The sequence below is a fragment of the Tyto alba genome, unplaced genomic scaffold (genome assembly GCF_018691265.1).
Source record: "Tyto alba isolate M040663 unplaced genomic scaffold, T.alba_DEE_v4.0 Super-Scaffold_28, whole genome shotgun sequence".
Lineage (NCBI taxonomy): Eukaryota > Metazoa > Chordata > Aves > Strigiformes > Tytonidae > Tyto > Tyto alba.
This window is the reverse complement of record NW_024881302.1, coordinates 19135562-19149621: the sequence shown is the minus strand read 5'-3', so window position 1 is coordinate 19149621 and position 14060 is coordinate 19135562.

Below are 14060 nucleotides of genomic sequence, written 5' to 3'. Positions count from 1 at the left end.
AAAGGCGGGAGAAAGGAGGAGGAACGCACGGGGGAGCTCCCGTCCAGGGGCTGCACGGAAGGAAACCCACCAACAACGGGAGAAAACAACAGGAAAAAAATAAACCCCCCCCAAGCTGGACAGACCGGGGGGGCAGGATTCCCGGCTGCCCCCTGTCCCCGCTCCGGAGCTACGGCCCGGCTGCCGGCGGGGCTCAGCCCGGGCCACCGGGAGAGGCTCTGCCCAGCACCGCCCGCCGCGACCCCCCCGCGCCCCCCCCGCGCATCCCCCGCGCATCGCCCCGCACCCCCCCCGCGCATCCCCCGCGCCCCCCCGGCGCATCCCCCCGCGCCCCCACCGCGCATCCCCCGCGCCCCCCCCCGCGCATCCCCCGCGCATCGCCCCGCACCCCCCCCGCGCATCCCCCGCGCCCCCCCGGCGCATCCCCCCGCGCCCCCACCGCGCATCCCCCGCGCCCCCCCAGCGCATCCCCCCGCGCCCCCCCCGCGCCCCCCCCGCGCATCCCCCCGCGCATCCCCCGCGCATCCCCCGCGCCCTCCCGCGCCCGTTCCGTGGCGGAGCGCGCAGGGAGGAGCAGCTGCGGTGGGGACTCGCTCGGCCCCGCCGCACCACGCACTCACCGCCTCTCACTGCCACGGACACGCCGCCACCGCCGCCCGTGGGGGAGGGTGGGTCAGGGCGGAACGGGATAGGGAGGAGAAGAAGGGAGAACCGTTCACGAGGCTCCATCCCCAAAATAAGTTCACTCTTCCCCGCGGCCCAGAATATCCTTCCCCGGCTCTTCCTAGCTCTTCTCCCCCGGCGGGATGCGTGGATGGACGGATGGACCGATGAACCGACAGATGTTTCCCAGCTGTGTATCCGCCCCCCCGCCGCACTGAACTCCCCAGCCAGGCCTGGCAGCACGGCTGTGCTGGAGGACGTTGTGTCCCTCCCTGCACCAGCCCCACTGGCTGCCCCGGGAGCTGGAAGGCTGCGTGGCGGTGCCAGGGGGCTGTGCCCAGCCTGCTCCAGTGCCTGCGGCGGGGCTTTCCCACGGGACTGGTCCCCGCAGCCTCCCTGAGCCACTGTGCCGTGTACCTGCTGCGCAGGATCCAGCGCCCAGCCTGCCTGCATGAGGAGGGAAGAGCAAATACCACTGTGCGTCTCCCAGCACACCTGGCCGGAGGGATCTTTAAGCCCCCCACAAGTTGCACCCCACTCCCTGAGCGATGGGGAGGAGGCAGGCCTGGCCTTCCTCTTCCTCCCCATCAACTCTCGGGTCCTTCTCCCCCAGACCTGCTCATGGGGCCGGCCAGTACACCTTCACTGGATCTCCCCATGGGGAGGCATGGGGGTTACTGCCCCACTCCACCAGACACAGGGACTCAGTGGGAGGAGGGTGTCCCACTCCCACCCGCTCTGGGCTGGATTTGGTGCTAAACATCCATTTGTGGAAGCTTCTGCCCCCGCAGCTGGGCCAGATGTGGGCTCCTGCTTGTGACTTAGCGGCCTGGTGTCTTCCTCTCTCTTGCCAGTGGAAACCAGTGCTTCAGAGCAAGGGAGGGAGCTCTGTCAGAGGGGCTGCATTCGCCCCAGGTCTTGCTGTCTTGGCTGGGGGGACCTGTGCTCCCACAGCCTCGGTGCCTTCATAGGATCCGCAGTTATTCCTGGAGGAGAGGTTGTGCCTCAAGGGGCAGGATATGTCCCTCAAGTGCTCCTAGGGGTGTAAAACAGCGCAGGGACATCTGCACCCCAGGGAGGGGGGGACGTCAGCATTATGGGCTTTCCCACAGACTGGCGCAGACTCCAGGAGCACGTGCATCCCCAAAGCAGTGCTGGGGCAATTCCCACTGGGGAATTGAGCAAAATGAATTCCCTGAGCACACAGAGCTGATTGCAGGGACTGACTGCTCCGCACGGCTGCTCAGTGACAGGGTAGTAAAGCCAGTATGCCTCCTGACAGGGTTTATTCAGTTTAACTATCAAATTTTAGAGACACTGTGTTTATGCAGTCATGAGGCTCTGGAATGACAAAGGGAGGTGGAGAGCTGTTGCAGAGAGGAAACACCATTACCCAGAAGGGGCCCTGACTCAACCCTTGCTGGGATCTTCGTGATGCAGTCAGGCTCAAGGGACTCCCTGTCACGCCTGGGGCAGGTCCCAGACCCACTCAGGTCCCACTCTGGTGGGGAGCACGGCCTGGACCCCCAAAAAGCTCCTTCCTCCTGTTCGCACCTTCTCCAGCTGCACAGTAGCCCATCAGGCCGTGGGGAGTCATAGTGAGGTGGGGTTTGGGGACAGGAGACCAAATGTCCTGCCGTGAGATGAAGGTGGCCTCGATGGAGCTACCACTGTGAGGGGCTGTTGGCCAGGCAATGAGCAGGAACTGGTGGGGGAGAACCTGGCCCCCACATCGGAGAAGTGCAGGGGTGACAGGGCAGGACCTCCCATTCATGGCCACCGTGCCCAGGCATATGGCTGATGCCTGAATTCCCTTCGTGTCCGGTCTGCCTGGGAGGTGGGTCTGCAACTCTGGGCCATGGCACCAGGAGGCACGAGGTGGAAAGCTGCAGCTCTCACTGCTTTTTGGGGGGGGGTCTGTGTCTGATGGCTGGGTGGGCTGGGCACAGCCACATCTACGCTCTCCAACCTACAGTGAGCACAGCGTGAGGTGGCTTTGACAAGGCAGAGCTCAGCAGGACAAGCCTGTACAGCCCTGCAAGAGCTTTAACCACTTTTCGTTAGGAAAACGTACCTGCTGTGTGAGGGCATGTTTTCCTCATGTCAAAAATACACCCTCAGCAGAGGAAGCTGCTTTGATCAGGTGCTGGAGTGTGCCCAGTCTGTACCGGGTAGACAGGTCTTACCGCAGAGTGGGACTTGCAGCCAGCGGAGGAGGTCGGAGGTGGCTGATTCTGAGCACGTGGGGGGCAAGTGGGAGCACCCATTGGTGCCACTGAGGCTGAGGGGCACCAGTGGGACCCATGAGGGACCAGCTGGGGCAGAACCGGCTCCAGCTCCCTCCAGCAAAGCCCCTGGGGGGTATTTGGTGAAGCTCATGCCCAGCATGGTGCACCATAGCCCCCAGCACTCCCACCCCGTGGCTGGCCTGGGCACTGTGAGGGGCACACTGCCGGGCTGGTGGGGGGGCAGGGATGTGGTCAGATGTGACAGCAACTACCAGGAGCCCGCATGGGGTGGATTCCCCGTGGGTAGGTGCTTACCAGTGCACTGCAGCACTGAGGGGTGGGGACGGCTCCCTGCGGCTGCGGGCATTGCCTCTGGATGCTCATCTGTGGCTGCCACATCCAGATGGCCAGTTGTGGCTGTAGGTGCCCTGTCCTGCTGGCCAGGTGGCCATGGCCGAGCTGCCGCTGGGCACACGCGGCAGGGACAGGGAGAGGGGAGGTGAAGAGAAGAGATGTGCAATGAAGCTCAGCTCACTAAAGCAGGCAAAGAAAGCTCAGTGTTTATTGGGTTTGCTCCAAATGGTTTGTACAAGGAACAAGCTGACTCCGCTGCACCCGCAGACACATGCACCCGTTGCTGCAGACTGTCTCGGCAGCTTTCCCAGCATCCTGGAAGCATTGCCCAGCCTCACAGAGCAGGGCTCTACCAAACCCCCCTCGGCCAACACTGTTGTGCTGCCTGCCAGGCTCTGCCTGCGCCCATGCTGCCAGTGAGATCCCGGGCTGTGCCCCAGCCAGTACCTGCTGCAATCACCAGCATGCGCCTGCACGGGCACCTCGCACCCCTCGGCAGTGCGGGTGGAGGATCTGGCACAGTCTGAGCCTGCACAGGGAGCAGTACTCCCCAAATGTCTGCTCTGCTGTCACAACAGAGATATCTCTGAGCTCCTGCCCTGCAGTTAACAGGACTTTTCCATTTTTATTGCTATTCTACATTGCTATGATACCTCTCAACTAGCAAGTGCTGCCTCTAAGGCTGCTGCTGCAAAGCAAGTCTAACACACACTGCCCTCCCAAACCTGGAGACATCCTTGCTGCTTATAACAAAGTGCTTTTGGAGCTGCTGAACTGTCCCTTGCAGGCTGAAAGACACCAGGCATTTACTGCTGGGTGAGGCGGGCTGTACCCATCATGGGGCCAAGGTGTGAGCAGCCAGCCGGGATGATCCCCACCCTTAGGATCAGATATCAGGGCCTGGGGAGACCATAGGGGCAGAGTCGGGTGAGCTGCAGCCCCCCTGTGTCCTCTTCCCCTTCTGCAAAGGGCTGGTGGGTGGCTTTGAACATCACCGGCATCTTGCCCAGAAGGACAGCACCAAACACAAGGTGACCCTGACAGCCGCTGGTGCCGGGACAAGAGAATAAAATGAATAAAAACATGTGACTGATCCTGTCCCATGGGACCCAGGTGATGCTCCCAAGCTGATCAGCCCAGTTTTGGGGGGTGCTTGTCCCTCCAGGGGGATCTGCTGCCCCAGGTGAGAGTGTGGCCCTTACCCTTCCTTCCTGATGAACACACCCCGGCTCCAAGAGCTCCCACCCTGGCACCTCTCGAGAGTGAGCGGTTATTGTCTGCCTGGAGGCTATTTTCAGCATCTTTACGCTGCTCACCTGCATCCAACTCTAGATGAAATCCTGAGGAAATCCTTACTATTTATCCATTTCAACATTCTTCCTTCCCCATTTTCTGCTTATAGCAATCATGAGTCGAGAGATCTGTTGCAAGTTGTTTTGTTTTTCTTTTCTTGGCAGACTACACTCACTGGTGCTGTGCTTCCCATAGGGTCTAACTGGCACATGTCCCAGTGGAAGGACAGTGAGTGTGGAGCAGTTAGAAAATGCTCCTTTGTGTACCTTTCTGCCAACCCAGCAGCAGGGATATTTAACTGGCAGAGCATCCTAGCCCAGCTGTGGAGGGGGTGTTTTTTGCCTCCCACCCACCTGTGCTAAGAGTAAGACTCCCCCAGGACTTGCAACTCAGCCCAGAAAAGCCAAGATCATCTAGGGACCAAAGCAGAGACTACTGCCTTCAGGTCTATCCTGGAGGAACATCACCATACCAGCCTTTGGGAAGGCTCTCCTCCCTCCTCTCTCAGGTTATGGCACAAAGGCAAAAAGCCTGAGGACATCAAATACTCACTGCAAATCCAGGCTGAAGAAGTGAGAGTGCATTGTGGACAGCTTTTACGTTACAAAAAAAGGAACTGAAAAAGCCACTGGATGGGGTTTAGTAGGTTAGATGGGATGGATCAGCAGCCCAGAGCATTTCTACCGGCTGTGATGGCTCTTCTTCCCCATTGAGCCTCTGCCCACTGTCTCGTAGTGTCACCAGTCACATCCAACTCCTCTGACTTCCAAGTGCAGTCATGTGGGAGTGAGCTTTGGAAAGCCATTGAACAGGGAAAAAATGCTCTAAAGAAGGATGTGCAAGTGCTCAGCGCCAGCACCTTCTGGCTTCACTCTCAGTTCACAGCTGCAGGTGACAGCTTTGGGCTGGACCCCGATAGTGGGAAGAACATCCAGCCCCCTGGTTCCACCAGTGTTTGTATAAACCCTGTCTCCCCTTAGCCAGAAGGGTCAAGCCAGGCAGCCACCAGCTATAAATGCCAGCAGTCCTCAGGCTGTGGGACAGATTTGGATTCTGTGTGGCCTGAGACAGGCAACTACTGTGCTGATATGCTCAAAGAGGCTGGCCAGGCCAGACCATTTGGTGTTTCTTGAGATGCTGCCTTCTCTTTTTAGGCATTGCCTCTTCTCTCAGGGCCGTGTGTGGTGCTGACCAGGGCCACCAGCTGGGTGGGAAGCTATGGCTGCTGAGAGGAGCAGGGAAGGGCTTGCTGTGGAGCAGTCTGTCCTCAGCCAGTGAGTGTCTGGTTAGATGAAGACTGCAGCTGTACAAAGAAGATGGGATGTTTATTCCCAAGAAACAGCAAAAGGTACCTGACCTGGCCTCAACACAGGGAAAGCTTTTTGTCTTGGCCGCAGTAGAATTGCAACATCAAGTATTGCAACCCCTCACCCAAGTATGCCCCTAAAGATGCCCTAATCCCATCCCACCCCACCAAACCCCTTGGTTCACTCCAGGTCTCTTCTGGGAAGGCTGCAATGACAGTACTTCTGCAAGCTGCCACCACACACAGTGGAAGCCGAAGCTGTCAGGGAACAGAAAGGAAAAGGGAATGAGACCTGGCTGAAGATCACAGAAGTGGGATGTAGACAGAGACTCTGGGAGGAAGAGCAGGAGTAAGCACTGACAGGCTGTGCCCTGGTAGGAAGGCAGGCATCTACTCGGGGCCAACCTCACTTAAAGGCAGGTGACAATAATGGTGGCAAAGACCATTTCTCAATTGCTGGTTCAAGTGGCTCTAGAAAGACCAGCAATGCTTCTTCCAGCTCTGCGTTTCTTACAGAGGTCCAAGCTGTGTCTTGGCAGCGCTGAGAGAGTCTCAAACTGGTGAATAGATCATGCACATGGAAACCACATAAACATGAGGCTGAGGCAGGAACCCTGTGGTGGTGGTGCAATGCAGGCAGGGGGGATCAGCCCCAGCCCTGCCCTCTGGCAACATCCAGGCAGGGACAAGCCAGGCTGGAAGAGGCATGCTATGGGACTCCAAGCCCACTGGGACTTCTGATCCAAGACAAAGCACAACCTGAGGTTCAGGACATCAGCCCAGCCCTTGTGCTCTGCAGTTTCTCAATCCATGGACATGGTGGAGAGACAGGACAGCCACACATACCGCTTGTAGACAGGTGTCACAAGCTGTGGCCACCTAACACCTTCAGCCTGACAGAGCTATATGAAATGGGCTGTGAGTGATGGGGGGACACTTACCAGCTATGGCTCTAAGTAGTATCGGTCTCAGGCTGAATGGCTGTTTCAGGCCTGCAAGAAAAGAACAAAACTGAAACACGCAGGCAGAAAGTGAGGGGATGACAACCGCATCTTGAAGCAAGAGGAGAAACTAAACAGTGGTGTCACCCTTGGAGGGAAGGACACTTTCACTGGGGTAGAGCAGTGGTCCTCAGCCCAGTGCTTCCACGTGGGACCTGCTGATGCTGCTCATGGGCTGAGGATGCAGCAGTTCAAACCAAGGTCACTGGGGACAGTAGAGCAGCTTTTGGCCAACCCAGTTGCAGAGCTCTTTGCACACTTATGGCTTCAGCCCAAATACTCATCTTCTTTACCCTGGTGCAAAGCCCAAATTATTTCAGTGTCCCAAGCTGGACTTTACACCATAATGAGCTGTGACAGAGCAAACCAGATGAGCAAACCAGCAGCCGCAGCAGCTCAGGTTGTCAAAGGCCCTTCCAGCATGCAGGGGCCTGGTGCCCACTCTTGAGGAGCATCCCAGCTATGAAAAGCTGAGACTGTTTGTCCAGTGAGTGCCTGAATGTTTGCACATCAAAGGGGGTTGAAACATGCACGTAATCCTTGACGCCAGGAAGCACAAGAAGTCCTTGCTTTCAGCTACATGCAACCCTGACAGAAAAGGACATCTCTGCTCATCAGCTCCTGGGAGATGTACTCTTCCAATCTACTTCACTTCTCTACTATGTGCTCAAGGCAAAAAGGGGAAGCTGCCAGAACATCTGCCTGGTCCTGGACACCGGCTGAGCATCTTCACATGGAGTGGCAGGGCCAGGTCCTTGCTCCCTGTTGAGACCCAGCCCTGTGACCAGGACATGACTTTGCCAGCAGCAATGCTCTGGGGAAGCAGGTCCCACCAAGCCACCTTCCCCCTGACATGGTGGACGGTGGCTGACATGATTAACCAGGGTCCCACACCGAGGAGGCATGGACATCCATCTTCCCCACTCCCCATCTTCCTCTGAACTGACTCTGCCCCGGTGCAGCTGCCAATGAAAGAGCTCTAATTATAAACTGGTAGATGTTTTGCATGTCTGAGCAAGGTTATTTCAGCTGTCAACATAACCTGATGCGGGCCCCTTGGTCAGCTGGAGATTGCCATGACAGAGCATTTAGCATGACCTACCTTGCAGAGCCAAAGCAAGGTTAAACCACGTCATTACGTATACATACCACACACACAGTATATGCTCTATATGACCTAATATATTTCATACAGCTAATGCATCACAAATATCCCTGTAGGGGATACTTAGCAGTAAATGTGCATATGTGAACTATCTTCAAATTTGCTTAATTTCATGAAACAAGCACAAATGTTTAACGTGTGCTGAAGAAGATGGAACTGGGCAGGGGTTGTTCTCAATACATACACACATATCTATATATGCACATACATTCATCTATACTCTGTGCATTAGGCCAGACAAAGAGCACTACTACAAGGTGCGAAACAAAGCTCCTCCAAGCTGTGGATTATAGGATGACTCTCAGACTGCGTAAGCATCAACTGCTGAAGTGGAAAAGAAAGAAAATCCCAAGCATATGCCTTTTAATGACTGTACAGTGTAAAAAGAGAGCCACACCTTTTTTTTTTTTTTTTTTTTTTTTTAATCCCTTGCTTTCCTCCCTTTCCTGAAGTAGCTAGAAGCTGGGCAGGCAGCTGCCTGGCAGTAGGAGCCCACACTGGGTTTCCACAGGTGCCATTTCTCCCTTTCCTGTCACTTAGGTCATGGTAAAATTTGGAGCTGGACTGAGCCTTCTGTGACATGGCTGTTCAGCTCCGGTCCATCAGCATGGCTCATTTTGAGGTCCCCGAGATTTCAGTGAAGGGGCTCAGCAACAGAAATAAAACCTTCCCTTTATGTCTCAAAGGTGTAGTCCCCAGCACCCCTTGCATGGTGACTAAGGACAGCTCAGGCAACGCAAGACCATGCTGCAGCGTTGCTGCCGGGGTCCCACTTGGCACAGCCACTGCAGCCCATCAGGACGCTGGCCAGACTCCTCACTCCGTCAAGGGCTCAGGTGCCACCCAGAGGCAACACACTGGGAAAGGCCTCTCCATTTCCACAGAGGTTCCCAAGATGAGACACTGTCCCATCCCCCCAGACACTCGCACACAGCAGGTGAATGACGGAAGCCAAGTAGGGCCTTTGCTGGCCAATTCGGGCCACTCATGAGACACTCTTCACTGGCCCATGCCAAGGAAGAAAATGATGCTGCATCTTCCTCAGCTCTTCCCCTCCCACATGGCCAGAGCTCCCGCCCCACGTTAACAAGAGTAAGTGTCCCAGAGCCACCTTGTATTCCTCCCCATCCCCCGTTTTCACAACTTCACTCATCCCCAACCCACTCCTGCCCCAGGGCCACCGCACACCTCCCACAGGGAGCCACCAACACCGTGATGAACTGCCAACAGTTGTCCTCTCACCCCATCCCAATAAGGACACAGCTGTGCTTAGCAGAAACAGAGCCCAGAAGAGCAGGAAAAGAAAGGAAGAAGGAGGCAAGGAATGCTACAGCCAAAACAAGATGCCCATGGAGAACTGCCTTTACCGGTAACCCTCACGGTATCTCCTGGAAGCAGTCGGGCGCTGTCTTCTTCTCACATAGAGATCTGTGTCTACCGTCTCCTGAACCGCTTGCTCTGGAAGCAGGACAAAGAAAAATATACCTCTGTTGATAAGCTCCTTGCAGTTGTCAGCAAGTCCTGCAGGAGACTGCCTGCTAATAGCTGCCGGTGGGGTATAAGCACTGCAGGAGGTTAGGAAAGGCACTTCTGAGTGCTGGATCTCGTGTAAAAGTCCAGAAAACCTGTACTGCAGCCCTCTCTTTCCTCAGTTGAAAACCTCTTTATCCTCTCAAGCTCCATTAAACTTTTCCAATTTAGTGCGTTTTTTGGGTGGTGTGTTTGGAAACCCAGCACACTGACCTCCTGAAGACCACAGCTGCTGCACAGTGCAGGAGACCATCACTTCTGCATTCTCCAAGACTAAAAAGGGGCCCCTCGACTGGGGTCATACCTGGCCCCACACCACCAGTACAATGCAGTCACTGGTTTCCAGCACAACTGCAGCCCTTGTCTGCACACAGAAATAATGGTCTCCAAATGAGCTCATGGACATCTTTCCAGTCTCCTCTCCTCCGTGCTGGCCAAGAAGGCTGGACTTACACCATATGAAGGCAGCACATCCTCCTTCAATACTTGAAGCTACCTGTCCTGTTTTCCTAGGAAGCACATCGCCTGCTGCATTTCTTACATAGGTTCAGACAGCTCAGAAGAGCACAAAACCAAATGGCCAAACCAAAAATCACTCCCTGTTTGGAGAATTGCCATCAGCTTGTTGCTGTTCAGTCTCTTCCTTGCCAGCTGGTGCAGCTGAAAGTCTGGCCTTGTGCTTTTTGTGGCACATGGTCCATTGTGAACTGTTATACATATTTATTATGTTAAATAAGTGTGTACATTTAGCATAATAAGGAGGTATATAAATAAGCTGTGGTTTCCAAACATAAATCTGCAGGGACTGCAGAATGAGGAAGTGGGTAAAGCAGCTTTACCTGTGTATGATAAAACAGAGGAAACTAAAATTAAGAGGGCTTCCTTCCCTTCAACACACACAATACTAAATGGCTGTAGAGCTAGTCATATCAAATTTTGGCAACAGAAGACTCCTTGTAAAACAAAGCATGGATTTAATTATTTCTTTTTTGGTCAAAAACGTTTGTTACAATGGTGGATAGATGTAATAAAAGTTTCCAAATCTGCTATCAAGAGTAATTGCCAGAAATTTTTTGTGGTGAGCAGCTTTGAAACCCACTGACTGTGGAAGTGCTGGGGTGGGCATGAACGCCTCTCCACTCTTGTCCTGGCAAACCCACATTTCTTTAACTAGCTCTGTTCACTAACGACTGAACTTCTGGTCTCACTGCCTTCACGTGAAGGAAGGGTCAGTTTGTAAAGGGAGAATATAAAATTTGATTCTGAAGTCAGTGACATATTTGCAAATCAGGCCAAGTGAAAAGCTTAGGGAAGGGCTTTAGCACGGGGCTGCCCGGCCGGGCGGAGCAGGGCGTCGAGGCACTACCGAGACAGAGCCCGTGGAGTGGGCTGGCCTGGAAGAGACTGACGGGAGGAGAGGGAAGGCAAGACTGAGAGTGTCCAGATCCTCGCTCCCTTCTGCTGCCTTGGCAGTCCCTGGTGGTGGTGGGTCAGGGTGAGCACCACACTCATCCTTTCGTATGTGACCTCAGGCACAGGCAGGGAACATGCCGCTTGGCCGAGCGTGCCAGCCACAGAGCCATGCTCCCCGGGGGTATCGCCCAGGCCAGTGGGAGCATCTTCTGCCTCCCGACCCCGTCTTCAGGGCTCTGTAGGCATAGCCACACTGTTCAGGAGAATGGTCTGGGTATACACCCTCATGAAACCAATGCCCGAAGTCAGCTCGTGGCTTGATTTCCCTGTAGGTTTGCTTTTTTTCAAAAACTAAATGCAGGGAAATGCCCACTTGCCTGGCATATAATCCACAGCGCTTGCAGCCAGACTCTGGGTGCTAAGAAGGAACCTAAATATTTAGCTCGGTGTACAGATATTCATGAATGAGATGGCAAAGCCAGGAGCTTTTTCCCCATCACTCCTGGTTGAAGTGGCAAAAGCAAATGCCTGCGTGGGGGGAGGTTTCTCTAACCATTATCTCACAGTTTGGCCCAACTCACCAATCTCTTCCACAATATTCTCAGTGCTTCCAGGAGGAGTGGTTTTCTCCTGTTCAGAAACAAAACAAAACAAACAAAAAAAGAATAACAACCTCAGGTGGGTGCCCCCATGACCTGTCCTTTTGCTCTGAGGGAGGAATAGGAAGTGCTGAGGCTTTCCTTGTCACCTCTGTGATTAAAACCACGAACACCCTGGGGACAGAACTGCTGCCCTCCTACTGTCAACACCAGTACCTGCTGTCTTCAGCCACTCCACCCAGCAAAGTGGTGTCAGTCCCATCCAGTGCAAGTCCTTCAGTTATGCTGCTATGCAACTATCTCAAGAGCTAAGTCCTTCTCCTCAGGGATTTTTTTCCTTAAAAAAGCAACATTCAGGTAACTCTGCAACTTGGCACTGTTTGCTCCAGAGATTGGGAAAAAGAGCAAGAACAGCCACTGTTCACTCTCCTGAAAAACACTGCTAACACGACTGACATGCACACAGAGAAATGACGAAGAACAACACGGCTCCCAAACCTGCAAACTCATTCTTCCTTATTACGACTTTAAAGTGATATGTTTAGAGTAAGCAACTATTAGAGATTTGTGTATACAAAAGGTTTAAACCCCAGAGATACACAGCCACTGGCACTCCAAACCCAGTTAAACACATGCTATTCCCCTGCAGCTGCACCCATCAGAGCTGCCTGCAGACACATTCGGGGCTTCAGGAGCTGGATCTCACCCTCCTGCACCAAAAGAATGGACCTGGGAATCCACTCTCTCTGACCTGGGAATCCACTGACCTGTAATGCCAGATAAAGCTTTCCTAATTCCAGCTGAACAATGAATGCAAACACCTTAAAACATCAGATGTCATTTTCTATTCTGTTAAACGCAGCTACCACAGTGTATATAGAAAAAGATGAGATAAAATGATGTTATGAAGTTCCTTAGGGGTTCACAGAGTTTATCTGTGGAAACACTGAGTACATGGATCCCACAGATGCTAGAGTACTTGGTGCTTTGTTATTTGGAACAACAAAGGAAATCACGCCACAGAGACAATGAAGTGGCACCCAATTTTAAATATTAAGGAAAAAAAAAATTAGAAAAAATTTAAGAAGAAGCTTTAGAAAATCAGAATAAAGAACCCCCTGTTTTTTATGGTCATAAGGAGAAAGCAACGAAACTCTGATTTGATTCAAGTGCAGGCTATCACTTCTAGTCCCGTGCATGCGTCAAGTATATGCTGCTGTTATCTTCTGTGCCCTCTGCTGTCAGTAGCTTCTCACTGTGACTCCTCTCCCATTAGTTTGACATGTTCACTGTCCTTTCCCTGCTCACCACAGGAGCCAGCTCAGAGTCTCGTGTCTTGGGCAAAAAGAAGCTGAAATCAATGCAGAAATAATATTTTAATTGATCACAAATTCTCTTCTGGGCTTTCCACCATGTCTTGCATCTTCTGTACTCATCCTTCTTATGTTGTAAACTTGCAAATAAATATGACTTAAGGAGGAGAGCTGTGTCAGAGCAAGAGAGATGCAAGTGGTTTGGAGTCAGTTTGCAGGTCTGCTGGCTGAAGCTAGCCAGCTCCCTTTGCTTCGCCCATTCGCAGTGACTGCACGTAGCACTGACTGTGCAGTGTCCTGCAGTATATCAACAAGACCACGCGCCAGAGCTACGAACCAGAAACCAGGGACATGAGTGACTTCTGAGCTCTCACACTAGTATTAATCTTAAGGTTGTTTTGGATTGTTTCCTCACCTATGCATTACACCGAATGGGCTGTGAGTCCAGCTGCCTGGGTGATGATGCTGCTACCAGCTGGTTTGCATTTTGGGTTAGCTCATAGACAGGGCTTTCTTGTGAGCAGGTACCCTTAGGGGTCACTCCTCATACATTTGTGAAATGAACCTCTCTGAACTCAGAGGAGCTCCTGTTAATCTGCTTCTTTGGTCTCCAAGCACAGGTGTGGCTTATTAGGTTTCTTTGTATGTGAGCTGGTGCAAGGATTCCCGTTTCCTACCTGAATAGCAAGCCCAAGCAGCTGAACAGGACCTGACTTTTGAGCTGAGAAAACTCCTGTTCAACGTACAGGCCTCTCTGAAGGCAAGACTTACTGCGGGACTGCTATGTGGGCTCTTTGCTGAGTGCTGCCTGCCCTCCAGAGGTGTCTTTGAACTTCATCAACCATCCAAGGGCTTTCAACAAACTGAAGAGACCATCTGGGCCACCCAGTGGAAAGGTTGGCTCATCTGGGCTTCAATACTGCCCTCCAATATCCAAAATGTTATGTTTTTCCAGCAGGTTAGGGCTGATCTGCGAGCGGGAACAGCCAAATAAAGGAACGGAAAAATACAGAACAGATGGGAAAAACATATTCAATTAGCTTGCCAGGCTGCACTTTCAGAAGCCTTCCTTTTGGCAAAGGTGCGCTGTGACATTAACTTGACCTTTCTGGTTTAAAGACTGCCAATGGCTCCTGCTCTCAGTTGGGATATCTGAACAGGTCATGTTGGCATGGTCCTGCATTCCTGCGGGGCC